This window comes from Triturus cristatus, chromosome 5_2 (assembly GCF_964204655.1).
Source record: "Triturus cristatus chromosome 5_2, aTriCri1.1, whole genome shotgun sequence".
In the NCBI taxonomy this organism is placed as follows: domain Eukaryota; kingdom Metazoa; phylum Chordata; class Amphibia; order Caudata; family Salamandridae; genus Triturus; species Triturus cristatus.
The window spans coordinates 1034633127-1034653134 of NC_140588.1; positions in this window are offsets into that span (position 1 = coordinate 1034633127).

The window sequence follows — 20008 nt, forward strand, 5'->3', positions numbered from 1 at the left end:
TGACTTAAAGTGTCGAATTTAAGAACTTAAGAGAACTAAGCAAAATTCTACCATATTTTACCAAAGTAACAGTATTGTGTGTTTTTGTCGTTTAATGGTCTTGTGGTAAATCTATATAAAGAATACTTATTTTGATATAAAACCTGTGTGGTGTCCATTTGTAGTGTTGTCACTTGGTTACTGTATGTGTTCACAAATGCTTTACACACTGCCTCTGAGATAAGCCTTTCTGCTCGTGCCAAGCTACCAAGGGGGTGAGCAGGGGTTATTTTAGGAGTGTACCCCCTTACCCTGACTAGAGGCGAGGGTCCCTATTTGTCACAAGTGCATACCTGTGCTAACTAGAGACCCCCAAGTCTAACAGTCCCTGTGCGCCAGTTTTCCCTGACTCATCACCCGCTGTTCGGAATCATCTCAGAATAAACGCATCGCTTCCCCCTACAGACCGGACCCAACGCATCGCTCCCCTGTGTACAGCGGAACTGTTGCATCGCATCCACGAAGGTCTCAGGAACGACGCACCTCTTTGTTTTTCTACGCTTCTCATCGCAGCAGCTGTTTGCCTTAGTGAATTTTGCCGCAACAACAGGTACAACAGCAAGAAATCACACATCCACAGTTTTCTATGGTCTCAGTTGCTAAAACCTTTTGAAAGTCATTGTTCTTAATACTTGTATGTTGGATTTTTGTCATTTTGGTCTTGTTTAGTCTAGAGAAAGATACTTTATTTTTCTAAACTGGTGTGGTGTACTTTTGTGATGTTTTCACTGTGTTACTGTGAGTGTTGGTACAAATACTTAACACACGTTGCCTTTGGGATAAACTTGTGTGCTTTTGTCAAGCTACCAAGGGGGTGAGCAGGGGTTATCTAAAGTGTGTATCCCCCTTTCCCTGACTAGAAGCAAGGGTCCCTATTTGGACAAAGGTACCTACCTCTGCCAACTAGAGACCCCCATTTCTAACACTTGCCATGCTGTGTTTTGCAGTCCGGACTCTACCACTAGTTCGGGTGAACTAGGTACAGATACTAAATAAAGGTAACCACACCTGTTTCTACTCCCTCATTCCCATTTAGAGGCATGCCTCTTTAAGTCTCACATCTTCTCTTTGTACACTAATCAGGGCTGTATGAAAGGCTTGCACTGCCAAAGTGTCACTTTTTGTCTTGCTCCAGCGGCGCAAGCCTCTTAATCAAAGCTATGAGGCCACGCAAAGCCACTGTGCATGGCTTTGCGTGGCCTCATAGATATGGAATAAGACAAAGCATTGCGAGTCGCTGTGCTGCCTTACTCTACACCAGGAAGGCGTTCTATGGGCATTGCGGTGTGTTTTCCCATGCAACAGCCATATATTTTGATGCTGCCTCAGATTTACTTAATCACGTAAACCTTCAGCAGTGCCAAAACCTCACACCTCCCCAGAGCAGGCGTAATGAGGAGAAATATTTTTATTTCTCCTAATTTATTCTTCTTTTCATATGTGCTGTATTCCGCTGCACACATAAAAAGAGTTAAAAACCTCTCTGGATTGTTTTTGTGCTGGAAGGTGATAATCCTGCATGCAGCGCAGATACCCTTGCACCTTCGGGCAAGGGTGCCTACGTTGGCACTAGACAGAAAATTGTGCGCCAGCACAGGGGTAAAGAACAAGAATGCACTGTATTTCATAAAAACGGTGCATTTCTGCCCTTTCACATTGGTGTAGGGCAGTGCGCAAGCAGTCTTGCGGCCTGGCCCTATGCCAATTCCACGTAAATGAGGGCCTCATCTTTTATAATGTACCTACCACTACTCAGGCAATGTCATTTCTTTCCTTTGAATGGTAAGCCATGGAGCCCGCCGCCAGTGGTTGCTCACACACCGTGTCCCTCCGCTTTACATACGATCACTCAAACAACCATTGCTGGTTGTGACTGCGGTGTATCGTTTAGAGTGAACAGCCAAGCTCCTTTTTACTTTGTTGTTACACATACCTTATCTTCTCCACCCAGTATGCCTCTGCCTTCCTTGTAGTTTCCTCTGTTTGATGTGCAGGATTCATGTCTTCTTCCAAAACTATCACAAATCCATTTGTTCTCTCTCTACTCATCGCTCGTTTTGTTTACTTCATGTATGATCTTAATATTTTTTCTTGTATTCTGCAGACTTGGGCACCGCGCCTTCACCCTTAGATTGGCAGCATGTTTCTGTTACAGCTCGGTATTTTTGTGATACTCATTTGATATGTATTTCCACACTGATGAACAGTTTGGACGTTCGTTTCATTCTTCATACCTTTCTGCCTCCTACTTATTTTTCGTTTAATTTTTTCCTGCACCTGCATTCTTTGAACTTTGCCCCTAAATCCCCAGGACTGACAGTTTCTCAGACATGGCAGGCTGTTCTATCCCTCGAGCCAGCTCCCCTTCTAACTTTCCTGGACTTTTACTTCAACTTGTTTCTATGAACTGGCCCACCATCAACATTTCATCTGGGAATGTTCCACATTTGTAAGTCCCTGCTAATATACTCCAAGCTACTACTACAACTCTCAGAAGGCATTCCTGGCAGCGACACCCCTAAAAGGGGCATGCCTCTCACTCTGGAATTACATTTTTGCGGGGGACATAATTATGGCCTCCACATACCCATCTCCCTCGTCCGACTATCTTTAAGACTCCCTGCAGGAAGGTTGTTAAAGATTCTTTCCTCCTTCCAAGCTAGACCCTTGCAAAGCAATGTTATCTTTGATACACACATTCTGCCTGTCACCTCCACATAGGCCCTGACACCCTCCTTCAATTGTTCTGAATCTAAAGCTAATTCTCTTGGGCGTTGTAAAACTGACATTGGCTTATTCATATTGTGCTCAACTTCCGGTGATAGAATTATGCATACACTGCCTGGGACGGCCAACCCCTCTCTGGTGCAGGGTGCACACGACACTCATGCATTCAGGAGCTAGCAGGGCTTAAATTAGAATAATAGAAGTGCAGGGACCCTGTGCCAGAGGACCTGCTTGTTTCTGAGAAGTGCTATTACTCTTCATTTCAAAGCATTACCTCACTCTTGAAAAGTGCAGGCGCGCTCCCTCCCAAAATGAACAAGTGCCGGTACTCAGTAACAGCCTAGTCCTTAATTTGTAAAATAATAAGTGCCAGGGCCCTCGTATGGAGGCCACTGCTGCTTGCAGCACCCATTGCCCCTGCCAGCACTGCCAATGACAGTAGAAGCACATCTACCAACTACATACTCCTTCCTACAAGTGTGACAATTTAGACTATTCCGGGTCACCAAAGCTATAAGAATGGCTTGGTTTTCACGTATTAGTCATTTTTGATGAATATTGAATTAATAAACAATAGTTGTGCTCATCTCTAAATAATACAAGCAGTGCCACCATGTGGCAGACTGTCATAAGTGCCAGCGTTGGTAATGAAGTACCTGTGCCACGCACCGGAACCCACCTGCTCAAATTAAGCACTCTACCGGCCCAGTTTAAAGCACAAGAGCTACAACAAAAGGTGTTTTGTAAAGACGACAAGTGTAATAGAACAAATGGCTCCTTTGAACCAGACTGATAACAGCAACCAAAGCCTAGATAGCTGTTCCTCTTGACTTCAGAGCAGGGCAGAATCCATAGTAGCTCTTTACTTTAGACAAAAAAAAATCTTTGACGTTATGTTTCTAAAATCGTCTAAGAAAGAGGTAGCAAGACTTCGTCTTTAGGAAGATTTGTGTTTGAATTTATTCTCTCTATTGGCAGGCACATGAAGTCACCATCAACCTTGAAAAATAACATTCTGTATCTGACAGTAATGCACTGGCTATTTCCAAGAGAAGGAGAAAGGGACATCACTAGCATGACGTAACCTGCAGTGGTTTATTGGATGTATGGCTCCATATGCCATCCACAGGCAAACAGCCACAGTACCACTGACTCCAAGCTGTTACTTGAGGGGTCAATGATACAACCACAAAAGACACACAATTGATGGATTGAATACAGAACAAATCAAAACATTCACCCCCAGTCAAGCGATCTGGGTTAAATCCATCATTCTTTTGCTCACCATGCCACCCCAGTTTAGACCTGGCCATATGCACATCAGTCTTGACCCTGTGACTCATGGGAGCAGTCCAGCCCGAACTGCTAAGCCAGGTCCTCGCTGGACCGGAAACAAGCATCCTAGGACCGGTTTCGGAGTTTCACCCCTCTTCAGCCAGGATAGCTTGATTCCAGTAGCACAGTGAGCCCAGGACTCACGTCTGAGCATACCTGGCGCACTTAGGGCCTGGCCTGCCAGTTTGGGCTGGACTGTTCCCATGGGGCACAGGGTCAAGACTGATTTGCATATGGCTGGGTCCAAACTGGAATGGCATGGTGAGCCAAAAAAACGATGGATTTAGGCCCAGATCTCTGTACTGGGGTGAATGTATGACATTGTTCTGCATTCTGTCCATCAACAGTTCTTTTTGCATTTGTCACCCCGAGTGGGACGGGTATGCTCAGACGTGAGTCCCGTGCTCTCCATGCCACTGGAATCAAGCTATCTTGGCTGAAGAAGGGTGAACCCCCGAAACCGGTCCTAGGATGCTTGTTTCCAGTTCAGGGAGGACCTGGCCTGGCAGTTCGGGCTGGACTGTTCCCATGGGGCACAGGGTCAAGACTGATTTGCATATGGCTGGGTCCAAACTGGAATGGCATGGTGAGCAAAAAAAACAATGGATTTAGGCCCAGATCTCTGTACTGGGGTGAATGTATGACATTGTTCTGCATTCTGTCCATCAACAGCTCTTTTTGCATTTGTCACCCCGAGTGGGACGGGTATGCTCAGACGTGAGTCCGGGCTCTCCATGCCACTGGAGTCAAGCTATCCTGGCTGAAGAGGGGTGAAACCCTGAAACCGGTCCTAGGATTCTTGTTTCCAGTTCAGGGAGGACCTGGCCTGGCAGTTCGGGCTGGACTGTTCCCATGGGACACAGGGTCAAGACTGATTTGCATATGGTTGGGTCCAAACTGGAATGGCATGGTGAGCAAAAAAATGATGGATTTAGACCCAGATCTCTGTACTGGGGTGAATGTATGAAATTGTTCTGCATTCTGTCCATCAACAGTTCTTTTTGCATTTGTTACCCCGAGTGGGACGGGTATGCTCAGACGTGAGTCCCGTGCTCTCCATGCCACTGGAATCAAGCTATCCTGGCTGAAGAGGGGTGAAACCCCGAAACCGGTCCTAGGATGCTTGTTTCCAGTTCAGGGAGGACCTGGCCTGGCAGTTCGGGCTGGATTGTTCCCATGGGGCACAGGGTCAAGACTGATTTGCATATGGCTGGGTCCAAACTGGAATGGCATGGTGAGCAAAAAAAACGATGGATTTAGGCCCAGATCTCTGTACCGGGGTGAATGTATGACATTGTTCTGCATTCTGTCCATCAACAGCTCTTTTTGCATTTGTCACCCCGAGTGGGACGGGTATGCTCAGACGTGAGTCCTGTGCTCTCCATGCCACTGGAATCAAGCTATCCTGGCTGAAGAGGGGTGAACCCCCGAAACCGGTCCTAGGTTTCAGGGAGGACCTGGCCTGGCAGCTCAGGCTGGACTGTTCCCATGGGGCACAGGGTCAAGACTGATTTGCATATGGCTGGGTCCAAACTGGAATGGCAAGGTGAGCAAAAAAACGATGGATTTAGACCCAGATCTTTGTACTGGGGTGAATGTATGACATTGTCCTGCATTCTGTCCATCAACAGTTCTTTTTGCAATGATACAACCACGTCACCACAGCGGTCACCATGAGGCATGCGGATTGAACCAAGTCTGCATGGAGTGTCCGCGTACAGCTAGTTCCGGAATTGAGTATGCAGGATCAGGATCAGTCTAAGACCAAGAGATGCTGTGATACCCAATGACGCAGCAATATACCTGCATGTTCTCGGCAGCGCAACTCTACTACGTGGCCACGGGGCGTTCCTCAAAGGCAAAACCTGATGCAGAGTTACAAACTGACTAAGCCACTCGCACCCCATTAGTTCCCCTAAACCTTTGAGGGAACAGTCAAAAGTATCTGCTCTACCTTTCTTTTTCTTCAGAACATCGATTAGACAAGGTACACACTCAGAAGACAAAAACACAGCACAGAGCTATGCAGGTAGTGCACTGGCCCACACGTGATATGTCACACTGTAGGAGCATGCTAATAGAAGGAAGCACCTTTTAAGGAGGCAGTGTCTCAAACCTTCCTGCTATAGTGCAACTTATGTATCGCTCATTCACAATGGAAAGGGTGTAGAGCCACCACTAATGAAATCAACACATCAACACCTCCTAGAGCGCAGAAGAAAAGCAATTGGCGAGTTGGCGTCATGATGTGCACATGAAGGCAACACTATCACATTGAAGTGTGGAGGACATCACATTCCTGAGATGCTTTTCCTCTTTCAAGTTATTACTGGATTGAGGACAACAAGACAACCCACCTAAAGGTATAATGGTCCTCACACAACACTGGCAATGCATGCATCATATATAAGCATATGCTAGAATTTTTTTGGGGTAAAATCATTTTTATTGGCATTTCTTATATTGTACAGTACAGAGTTTAAGATTGCTTTGGAGGCAACATCATGCCAGTGGTACATCGTTTCATTGTTTATGGCCGGACAGTAGAACATGACCTATACAACATTTCTTTAAGCATTACCGCCGCCTTGATACGGTGTATGGGTATGAGGCATGTGTCTGTGGGTGGAAGCCTAGTGCACGTACTGTGGGCGAAGCGTGGGCAGTCCACGCGGGCCCTATGATGCATTGTTTGCCATGTTGAAGATAACGATCCGCACTCTTCAAGCATGTGCTAGAGATATCTGTCATTTCTGAGAGCCTCACGAACCCAGGAAGAGAATCCCCTAGGTGAGGGTTACACTCAATGTCATTGGTTGTTCAGGATATAGATTGGGGACTTTGACTATGTAGCTGTCCTACAAAGCTTCACCAGGAAACCCTGCAGACCTCCGACCAGTGGATGCGCTCAGGCTGGGATATGGTTATGGCTATACACGTATTTGAGTAAGGTTAAATACGCTTTCGAATATGGTTGAAGACGTATTCGGATATGGTTACATTCAGAAATGGTTATATACATATTTGGATGTGGTTATATAAGTATTCGGATATAGTTACATACCTATTCCGACATGGTTACATACGTATTTAGAAATGGCTATATACATATTCGGATGCGGTTATATAAGCATTCGGATATGGTTACACACATATTCGGATAGGAGTACACACGTATTCGGACATGGTTATATACATAGTCGGATATGGTTATATACATATAGGGATATGCTTACATACATATTCGGATATGGTTACACATGTATTCAGACACGGTTATATACCTATTTGAATATGGTTACATATGTATTTGGATATGGTTCCATATGTATTTGGATATGGTTCGATACGTTTTAGGATATGGTTATATACATATTCGGATACAGTTATATACATATTCAGATATGGTTATATACATTGTAACTGGGCATCATGTGCACTTATCCAATAATGAGGAGACATCTATGTAAAATGTATGCAGAATCTCTTCAATGTATGTCATCATGTAATTACAATGATGCAAAATGTATTTTAAACTTGACATAAATGGTAATATGGATATTTACTAGAGAATTTAAGTATGAGAAACTCACTCCTGCTGTCGATCTAATATACATATGCACAAGAAAATTGTAAAGTGCAAAAAACCCTATGACATCTGGTGTAACGTAGTTTATCCTATATAAAAACAAAAACAAATAAAGACATTAATAAATAAATTAAAATCGATTACCTTCTGGAAGCTTTTAAGAGGGTTGTGTCTTTTTCTCGTGGTACCCCACACAGGACCTTAGAGGCCCGCTAATAACGTTGGACTTCCCCCGGGGGCACGTGGGCTGCACGCTAGTGGGACAGCCTTTGGGGTGGGTGGCTTCTACAGCCAAACCTGAAAGTTTTCAGCCCAGCTACAGTGTCTGGTTAAGCCAGTCACAAAAATGATAGAGTAGCAGAGATTGACAGGTGGCTTGCTGATTAGGAACCACCATCAAGCTGATTCCCAAACTGTGTGACGGCCACTACACATTTATATAAAAACCTTTCAAATTTCTTTGGAGATTGGGGGTTTACACCTGAATCGAAATTCTGAGTTTTACAGTAATTACCACACATCCACAAACAATCTGGTGAAGTTTGAGCAAAAAGGGTAGTTGAGGCAGGCCGAGACATACACTATAGAAACATTGGGGCAGATTTACAAGCCCCTTGCGCCTCTTTTACGCCGCCGTTGCGTCACTTTTTTGATGCAGCAGCAGCGCAAAACCAGCGCCATGCTGCGGGGTATTTACAACGTGACGCATCAGTGAGATGCGTCACGTTGTAAAGCCCTGCGCCAGAAGTAGGCGTTCCGGCGCAGGGGGGGCGTTCCGGCGCAGGAACGCCTCCTAAAAGTGGCTGAGTGAAATCTACAAGATTTCACTCAGTCACTTTTGAGCCCATGCTGAGTCAAAACCCTGCGCCTGCTTGAAGCAGGCGTAAGGATTGACGCAGCATTTCAAAGATAGGGCACCCCGGAGCCTTGCTGGAGCTGCGTCGCGCTTGCGACGCAACTCCAGCAATGCGCTGCCTTTACGGCACAGATGCATCACGCATCTGTCCGTTTTTGCCCCATGGTGCGCCGCATTGTAAATGCGGCGCATCCATGGTGGCGGAACCCTGACGTACAATAACTGGCGCATCCCTGCTGATATGCAGGGATGCGCCAGTTATTGTAAATCTGCCCCATTGTCTTCAGGGGTGCTGTGACAGACACTAAAGCAATGAAATGTTTTAATTAGTCCTGTCACAACTACCAGTAAAGTAGTTGGCTTTGGAGCCAAAATATTCAAAAAGTAACTCAAAATCCATCTTTTGTCACTTTTTTGCACAAATGTTACTGGGGAAAACACCCTCCTGTAAGTTATCCGGTAAGTTATCCTCCGGGTTTGTCGCACCTGCACCCCACGTTAGTTTTTCGGTTCCTTGCTGGACCAACTGTCGCCTCAATAAAACACGTCATTCATTCACTATTATTTTTTTAAGAGGGCCGTTATTGGTTTCCTTTCCAGGACCTGGCTTCAAGGATTTTATTTTAGGTGTGTTTGCATATTGTATACAGCCTTCTGTTTGTTTCCCGTTTCTTTTAACAACTCTCTAATGTTGCGCTCAATATTCGTGAAATGGTCACATTTATTTTTCACAAGCCGATGCCAGTTTCACAATCGGGATTGTAAGGCTCGAATGCTCTCATCTGTACTGGCCTCTGCCAGTGAGCACTGTCCTTCGCTTCCTCTCATCTCATGGTAACACAATGTCCCTTTGCGCTGCCATAACCTCCCCCCAGATTCCCTTGCACTGAGGTCGTGTGTCGTACACAACCACACTAGGTCTCCCCCACCTTCCATATTAGTAATTCTTAGAACATTTGTTGCTAGTTCATCCTTTAGGGCTGTTACACAGTTACAACAATAAGCATTTTCTTAGTGCTGGCATTCGCAGAGCAGTTGTAGTGTCTTTTATCTGAAGATGCATGCTTGGTGTACTTGAAGAAGGCAGCAGCACTCATGGGCCTAGTGGTGGGTGGGAGCAGACGTGAGAGAGAGGAGGGGCAATTCCAGCATGTAGGGAAGGCCAAGAAGCAAGAATAGGGAGTGGGTATGTAGAGAATATAAGACTACCATGCCCTGTTTTCGCTGCACTTCAAATGTGTGTACGAAGTATGTGTGCATAGATGGATGAGTGAAAGCATAGATGGATGAGTGAGTGAGTGGATAGATGAGTGAAAGGGTAAATTGATGGATGAGTGGTTAGGTGGAAAGATGAATGAAATGATAGATGACTGGATGGCTGAGTGAAAGAATGGATGGATGAATGAGTAGAAGGGAGGATGGAGGGATGAATGGAGTGCAAGGATAGATGGATGGAGTGAAAGGATGGATGGATAGATGAATTACATGGATTGATTAATGAAAGGGTGGATGTAGAGAAAGATGAGGGAAGGGGTGGATGATGGATAGATGGATGGATGGATAAGTTTAGAGGCGAATGCATAGGTTTGAATATGGCCAGGCGGGTGGACGAATTAGTGAAATACTGAATGATATATGAAAGAATGAATGGATGACAGACTGTAAAGGTGAAATTGTGGATATCAGCAGGTGACTGGAATGATGAATGGATAGATGCCTGGATAGAAGAGACAAGAAAGCTTGTCTGGGGAGGATCGTGATGACTTGCTTTGTTTGCTTGGTGCTTAAAAGCTTTGGTTTGAAGTGGGGGGTATTTTCATTTTCTGGCTACTTCCTTGGCTACATGTTTCCAGTCCTCACATTTTACAAACCATTTTATCAAGTGAATAACAGCCTCTTGTACTAAGCCCAGGTTGCAAATGGAGGTGGGCACGCCAGCAAATGAATAGGGTGAGCTAAGTCAAAGATGAGCCAAGGGTCTGGTTTGGCTCTAAGTGTTCATGCGAGTCAACCCATAAGAACATTTGCCATGATTATTGTGACAAAGTAAAAATATGATACAGCCTCTTCAAAATTCAAAGACGTATATTTATCTTCATGCAGAAGTATTTCGCCTTATTACAGAAGATAATATCACTGAATATATAGAAATTTAATAAAAGTGCTAGCTTTTAAACTTAACTTAGAAACATTAACGGCTCACCGAACAACGAGTAAGGGGAAAGCAAGGGTTCCCATGCATCTTCTGAGAAACAGGGAGGAGGTACTGGTGGGCGATGGTGCAGGCGTGCCATGTCTAACCCCAATGCTTTGATTGTTCCAAGTTAGGACACAAGCGGATGGACTCTGTCTGTCCAAAGAAGCCACCCACTGGTGAAAACTCTACAGTGGCGGTAAATGTGGACATAGGGGTAAGTAGTCCACAGGGGCAGGTCATAAACCATGCCATGATCTCCCTTAGCTGGGAGATAGGCTCACAGGGACAGCTTGTGATCTCTGAGGGTGGAAGAGATAGGCTCACAGAGGCAGCTTGTGATCTCTGAGGGTGGAAGTTATCACTTGTATCAGGTGAGGGCGAATGGGATCCCTGTTACTGCTTTGAGGTACACCAAGAATAGCCAGACCTTGGTGGTGAAATAGTACACCGGCCAGGTATGTATGGTAACCCCAGTGCAGAGGCAGAACTTTTTCCACCCCATTACCCCGGTATCCCTATGGGGTGGGAAGGTGACATAGAGGAGGGTCATAGGTAGTTCCCAGATGCCCATAGAATTGATTCTGTGGAATGAGTTGACTCCGATGTCATGAGAGCTCGGAGGTGTGAGCGCACAGGACACACTGACAGATCAGTATTCTCAAGGGGAGGGCACAGGAGCCCAGATGGAGGTGCATGGTGAGGGAGAGCTCACCCCTGTCCCCTGCTCAACTCAGGGTAGGGACCCTGGGCTGAAAAAACAGTCTCAGGATACCACCCATGAACTGGTGGGAAGGAGAGTGGAGAAAGGGGGCCTAGAACCCTGGTCTATTGCTTCTACTCTGAAAAAACCTCCAAGGTCAGAAACACTTTGATGACCTGGGGACTGGCTCTTGACACTGACAGCTGTCAGTGGCCTCTGTTGGGTTTGCAGTCCTTATGGGCAGAGATTACTTTGGGTTGGGTACAGAAGATCCAAGGGGTAGAAAGGGCCACATCACTTTGTTGCCCATGGTGGTATCGTCTGGATACTGGGATGCATCCGTGCGCAAGTTACGTCTAGGTGCTGCACAGATGAGGTCCACAAGTAAGGAGGGTTCCACATGGGTTAGTCCAGTGGCTCAGGAGAGTGTAGACAGAGTGATCCAACAAAGTTCAGAAAGGCGTAGAACTGGCATGTGCCAATGGATCACCGAAGCAGGGAAGCCCATAATGGTAATGATTAGCCTACCCTGGATTTTGGCTAGAGGGGGGTCATTATAGACTTGGCCCTTTCTGCAGGGTCATCCTCAAACTTTTTGCCTTGACCCTCCTGTTTTCTGAACCAGTTTCTGTTGGTTTTTAGGACTCTGTCAAGTTTACCACTGCTACCCAGTGCTAAAGTGCTTGTGATCTCTCCTTTAAACATGGTAGCATTGGCTAAACCCAAGTGGCATATATAATTTATTTGTAAGTCCTTAGTAAAGTGATGCCACATGTACCCCACAAATTAAATGCTACTAGTGGGCCTGCAGCCACCTACTTAAGAAGTATTTTTAAAGATTTTTAGGCCTGCCATTGCAGCCAGTTTTAAACCTTTTTGTCAGGCCAAAACCTTCCTTTTCTGTCAATAGGATTACATTGGGTTTCCTTATTACATTTAATAACTGATAACTTTCAATTGGGATCAAGTAGGAATCTCAAGTTTGGTGTCTAAAGAATTGTAATTTAAATCCCTCTTTAATGGTAATGTCAGATTTTAAGTTACCATTCTTAAAATGGCCCTTATAGAAAGTTGCCATTTTCTTGTCCCAACCATTTGGTGCCTACAGAGACAAAAAGATAGAGACAAAGAAGGTCAGGGAGAGCTAACAACAGGGAAAGACCGAGGAAGAAATAAGAAGGGAAATCTGTATCAGTTTCTAATCTATCTAGTTAACCAATACTCTATAATCTATCAACATATCTCTATCTTTTACAATATGCTGTATCTATATCCTTGTTTATATCTGTTTGTGTGGGCATATCTATCTATCTATCTATCTATCTATCTATCTATCTATCTATCTATCTATCTATCTATCTATCTATCTATCTATCTATTTATCTATCTATCTATCTACCTATGTGATTTTATTGCACAAAATGCAGTGGTTTAAAAACCCATATTTTATACTGGAAACCACAAAATATGGCAAATATTTCATTGTTCCTTGTGAAATACAGGTTTCATGGTCATAATAACAGCCCTCAAACAACTCTCCAGATGACTAACATTGTCAGGGCCACTAGAATTCCATGGCAGGATTATCTACATTATGTAGCAAAAAAGGCGAATTATATTGCACATTTCTGGCAGTATTATTTTCATCCTTTTGAGCAGAGAATTTTTTGATAAAATCTGCAAATAATGTGAAGTCATGGAGAAGATTTTCGGGCAAACATAATAAATCTATAATTAGATCTTTGTGATTCTGTGACTGCAGCCACAGAATCACAAAGATCTATTGGCCTTTCCCATTTCCTGCTGTATTATTGACACTTTGTTCATGAAATTTAAACCTAAACTTTTTTGTTTTTTTAAGTTTGATTTTATTGAGACCATAAAGAAATTACAATATACAATCAGAATCCGTTAAGAAACATAAGTGACTATGATATATACAGTAAGGATAATAAGCATACTGGTGACAATAAAACTGCGTCCTAGAACAAGGAGGAAAAAAAAGGAAAAATGGGGGGGAGGGGGGAGGGAAGCAAAATAAATGTTATTGGAAAGAGTTCAAAACAAACTTATAACAATAAAAAGGAAAACCTAAACTTTTAAACTGCAATCAATGTCCAGTGTTAGATACATTTAAAATCAAGCAGATGTTTCAAATGAACTACCGAAAATAAACATGTAATCTAATAAAGGCATAAGGGGTCACGTGTAATATGGTTTTGTATTACTATTATGGGGTTCCAGTGACGTTTAGAAACTATTTGGCTTTCAGTCTTGTGGTTTAAGATGTCACCAAAACCCCTCAATACCAATATTGGAACATAATATACATTTACCCCAAGGTTCCCTGGTCTATCCAGGGTGATTATTTTATTTGTGTGTGCAGGCTTATGATTTTGGATTAGGAATACTACCAATACATGGAATAGCTATGAATTCCCATCATTTTAGGAGATTGGGACGGTTATTGGCGACCACAATAAAGGAAACAATGTCAGCATTAGAGAATATAACAGTAGAAATGACTGCTAAGCACTCTGGGCCTCATTTATGAAAAATGACGCATCACTGCGTGAAAACAGTGATGCGTCACTTTTCACTGCGCCCTCCCTGCGACTACAATGATGCGTCATATTTACAGTATGACGCATCATGTCGCAAGGAGTCACAGATACGTCAGTATTTCTGACGTATCTGTAGGCGCAAAAGTGACGCATTGCTGGAGTCTGTCACAAAAGTGACGCAACTCCAGCAATGTGTCCTTTCACATGGGGCAAGCCCCATGTGAAAGGGCCTGCATCAGTCTTACGCCTGCTGTGAGGCAGGCGCAAGATATTGACGCATTTGCACCCTACAAGTGGCGCAGTGAAATCTCGTAGATTTCACTGCGTCACTTCTACGATGCTTACTTACGTGGGAATGCCCACCCTGCATACATTATACCTGACGCAGGTATAATGTAGCGCAGGGGTTTACAAAGTGACGCATCTAGGTAGATGCGTCACTTTGTAAATATGGCGCATCGTGGCGCATGTTTTACGCCACTGGTGCGTCACAAAAAGTGACGCACCGGTGGCGCAAAAGTGACGCAGGGGCTCATAAATGAGCCCCTCTGTGTTTTTACAAAACCGCTTGGTTCTCGAAGTGCTACGTGCATAGCGCAGAGGAGTATGTAGGGTTTTGCATATCGAATGTTGCCTTTATATACCGGACAATTCCAAAAACATACGTCAAGCTGTTAAGAACATGCATAAAATAGCCCAACAGGTACATGCATTTGCCAATAAAGATATTTCCTTCCTTTGGGATCGTATTGCCTCATTTTCTACCAGCTGAGGATGGGAATTATTGATGATAGTGGTCATAATAGGGAGGATATTATTAGGTTGTTGCCTGTCTATACAATGGTTGCAAATCTGTTGTGGTATGCTGGCAACAATTTGCCACCCTTCTCCAACATCTTTATGTCAGACAAATGCAGCAATGGCTCAATAGGAGAACGTTTTTCTGTTAATGCAAATAGATGAAAAATTATTCTTCAGTGAAAAATCGTGAACAATACCACTAAGTGAACATTGATGTTTTAGGTTGATTATACTGAAGTGTTCAGAACTAATGTTCTATTGGTAGATTGTGAAAAACACATTTGTATTTGTTATTTTGAAAACCAGTTCTTTCAGTTTGTATTTTTCCGAGATGTACCGCAAACTGTTGTGCCTTTCTGCTATTGTTTCAAGTCAGCACACACAGATTTGTTTTGCTCATATCGTTACCCACCTGGTTTTGACATACCTGCTTTTTGCTCGTCTGAGGCTTATCCGTGACCCACTTGCAATGTTTCTATTTGATTGTTTTATTGTCTGTCAATGTATGAGGAGGAACATGCAATGTCCACTTGTAATGTTTATACTCGTTTGTTCGATTATCTGTCAATATACGAGAAGGAACCAGCAATATTCACTGATAATGTTTATACTTGTTTGTTCGATTGTCTGTCAGGATATGGGAAACTTTTCAAGTCATATCCTTGTTACCCTATCAGTGATTGTTCCTTCTGTAAATATTTTGCACATCCCCAGCTCGTGCCACATGTGTAAATAACCTCGCAGATCTTTGTATGATGTCCACTCCTCCTGGTGCTGTGAATATGTGCACCCGCAGGTCAATAATAAATACGAGATACTTTGGCAGACCTCTGACTACTGGCCTCTTTCTTTGTAAGGTGGAGACTAAAGAAATTCAATTACCACAGATGTGGAAAAACATTGCTTGCATGACAAAAAAGAAATACAAGTAAGGGCAGATGGAAAAATAAAGAGGTGACTGAAAGCTCAAAGTGGTATCAGCTTTGCTCTTCTCTTCTGCGGGGCAAAGGCGCTAGTCATTGTGTTCTGCATTCTGTATTCTATGTTGGAATCTGTCCCAATAAACTTCTAGTTTCTAGAGTCTTGGATTACTGTCAACTCAGACAAGACCACAATTTGGATACAAGGATCCCATCCTGTAACTTTACCACACCCAAAACAATGTAACCATTTGCTGAACTTCGGTTGTTGTGAAAATGTACAGGCGACTTTACAACAACTATGTCACCAATAGCCCCTTTAACATCCATCACACCTTTATGTGTATTTCAACAATCTTTCCTCTATACCTGTCTCACTTTCTCAACAGACAGTTATAAGTAATGCTTTGATGACGTTCACTCCAAGAAATTTCACTCTAATCAACAAGTCCTCTTCATCCACGCAGGGCAAACACTAGTATTGGGTCGTCTTCTATGAAATAAATCTAAGGGTGTTTTCCCAGCACAGAAATGATGTTTCTCAGATGATCTATTTCTTCTCGGGCAAATTTACACTTCTTCGCCTTGAATGTGACTCCATATTCATACAAAATACTGAGCACGTTTCTAACCCTTTCCATGTGCTTCTTCACGTCATATGCAAAAATGTCATCTTGAAAATACAAGATCTTATCCATATCTCCAAACATTCTAGATATGAGTCTCTGAAACACAGAGACAGCCGAACACATGACAAAGGGCGTATGATTAAATCACCAAATGGTGTTATGAACAAACTGAAATCCTTGGCTCGATCTGTGAGTTCAACCTGATGATAGGCTGAAGTAAGAGTCAACATTGTGAACCATTTTGCACCGAAAGGGCTTCCACCACCTGATACATGAGCCCCAGAGCAGATTCCACCCTCAATTCTAACTTTCACTGGTGTGCATCTCTTTTCCCGAAAGCAAGAATGCTGATTGCCTACAACATGGCAAAAGAGGCAAAACTTGGAGATATTTGAACTTTTTTCATTTTGTTTGTCACATTAGAACAAATTTTGATGTGAAGACTTTCCTTTTCACTTTTCCAGCACAACTCATGCCTGGGACATTTCCTGACCTGGGCAAAGTGGCCAATTACTAAGGGAGACTCCTTCATAAGGGGCTTAACATGTGCCTACCTGTTCCTGCCACTTCATACCGCCACTTAAAAAACTAAATAAGTGATTGGTGCCAATTACCCTGGCTTCATTGTAGACCATTGTGAATTTCTGGAAGGATCCTGGCCTGGCCTGGTAGTTTGGGCTTCACTATTCAGAGTTTTCACAATATTAGGAGGGCCCCCTAATTTCCTTGTTCACATTGAACTTTCCAATTTGAATTGCATGTATCTGTAATCACTCTTTAGTTTAAATATCTGGGCTCCTTTCAAGCAGCCTTTCGGGGTGTGTGTCCTAGTCCTGTCTGATCAGACATTTAAACAGGAATTGAATGGAAAAGAAGAATTTTGAGAAGGAGAATTAATCAAATTGCCCTGATGAAGTCCCTATAAGGGGTGAAACGTGTTGGATGGGTCTATTTTAAGTGTGATGGAATTGGATACTTAATAAAAAGAACTTTATGGAAAAAGACACCAACGTCTGGAAATTAATAAAAAAACGAAATATGGAACGTAATTGAAAACAAAAGTGTTTTTACAGATACATGCAATTCAAACTGGAAAGTTCAATGTGAACAAGTAAATTAGGTTGCCCTCCTAATATTGTGAAAACATTGACCAAGTATTGAGTTTTGTGGGCAGTCAAACTCCAGTTGTGGGCATAAGAGAACTATAAGATTGGGATATTTGACCGGTGCTGATCAGAAACACCACTGCTGGCTGTCTTTTGGAAATTGTTCATATTAGAGCACATCCTAGACTGACTTGAATATGGTTGACTTCTGTCTGAAGAGGCACAGTGAACAAAAAGTAATGAGCTGGAACGCATTCTAAGCAGTTATAAGTGATGGAAATTACTGGAACTATCGCAGTCATTCTTTTTGTTTCCTACGTGAGATTTCTTAAGAGCAACAGATACACCAGGACCTGTACTCGCTGTGCTGTTGGAGCTTTAATCATTAAACATTACATAAATAATTTCAAAGAGGCATTGTAGGTGTATAACTATTCCTTTACTTTAAGGTGAGATAATGTATATCTGAAATGATGCTTCTCTTTTCAGATGGCTGTTTATACAAAAGTAAAGAATATACAATTCTTTTGCAATGAAAGGAAATGAGAGTTTAGATAATTTTTTAAGGCTCGCGTTTGGTGGGAGCCGACGTCTCTGGTCCAATATTTTCCCCAACACCACTTCAACTCTTGCTTCAATGCAGATTTTGACTGGCGGTGGCTGAGATTCGGCTCACATTGGATTGATCCTCGCTTTCTCCAACTTGTGTGCTGTTACCAATGTGTATTGTTTGCATATTTTCCACTGCATTAGTGACTTGAGTGAGTCTTCTTGCTACATCTGCTCTGTGGTTCCCCATTTCCACTTGTAAGCTCACAGTGCTTCATGATACAGTATTGTGCTGTGTGGTGTGTATGGTAGCTGATTGATTGCATGAGTTAAGCCATCAATACAGGATGAGGTAGGGTGCTCCCTACGTCTGTGCTGTATGCTTTCTTGATGTATATTCTGAAATAAGGTGTTGCTTGCATGAGTCAAATTTGCACTACTAGTTTTTTGTTTATTCATTTTATTTGCTTCTTCTTCTTTTTTTGCAGATGGTGAACCTTTAGCACTGAGGGTTCTAAGCCTCCAAAGAGTAGTGGATTTTCTGCACTTAACACATTTTCAACAGGGGACTGTGACTGAATGTTTGAAGGATGATGAGTTCCAAGTTGATATCTGACCCGCAGTTGTCATGGCCTCACTCCAGGTTCCTATGTAACACTTAGTCTGATGATCTGACTCCCTTCTTTAGCTTTTTCTCCAGGGGTTTAGCTTAGTCAGTGTGGTCGGGTTTGTGAATCTCACAATACCCAACTAAAATGTCAGTAGTCTAAAGAGTGGAGGGGAGAGATGACCAAGGTTTGGAATGGACTGTTTCATGGAAGCCAGTTAGAGAACCTAAGGGGTCACAGCTGTTACCTTTAACTTGCTCCTTGCTACTCCTTGCACTTCATTTGCATCCCCTAGCCTTAGAGGAGGCAACAGTGTTGCTCCCTCTGAGGCCAGAGGTCACAAATGAAGTGCCAGGAGTAGAAGGGAGCAAACTAGAGGTCACAGCTGCGAACCTTGACTACCTCCAAATGACGCCCATGGGCTGGTTCCTTATGGAAACAGGGTCAGTACTGATTTGCATTAGGTAGGGCTCTGTCTGTAGTGGCACAGTGGGTGTAAAATAATAGGTAGGAATGTTACCCCAAGCTATTGCCAATGGGTAGGCTATTTACAAGCATTCCTCCCTCACCTTGTAGGTGTTTGATTGCCAGTAGTATGCCTGGGAACCTGTGACTGGTGCAGCTTTCAAATCCTACTACTGCCAATGTTTGTAAATTCCAAAAAGTGGCACATTTGCACCCATTCAAGGAGTACTTCCATTGGTGCTGAGTTACTATTTTTGATAACCAGTCACTACATACATTTAAGTTTCTGCTCCCAAAAAAATGAAAAAGTTCAAAGTATTTAGCAAAATGAGAACCTTAATAAGAATGGACACAGACATAGCAGCACGACTCAGGGCTCCCGGACCCTTCTACCAAGCCAAGAATGCATTTGGAGGGTTTCACATCCCAATTATCACCCTCGCCAAAGTTAATCCCCTGCCTTTCCCAAGTGGGTATAAAAGTTCTCCCTGGGAACTGATGATTAATTACAGTCATATACAACACAATGGCTAGGAGTCCCTACCCTAGGATCAACCTTTTTTAAATGTGTTTTCCACTGCACACACTCTTCTTTGTCTCATTAATAGTAGAGTTGTCAAATCGTTGAATGAAGGCTCGGCACCATGTTAGATTTCTCACCATTTACAAATCATTTTATCAAGTGACTGACGACTCCATGTACTAAGCCCACCTTGCAAATAGAGGTGGCTGCGCTTGCAAATTAATGAGGTGAGCTAAGGCAGAGCCAAGCCAAGAGTCTGGCTTGGCTCTAACAGCCCAACCATGGGCCAAGCCCTGAAAACTTTTGGCATGTATATTGTGCGACAAACATGATGCAAAAATATGACACAGTCTCTTCAAAATCCCAAAAAGTGTATTTCTTTAACATGTGGAAGCATTTC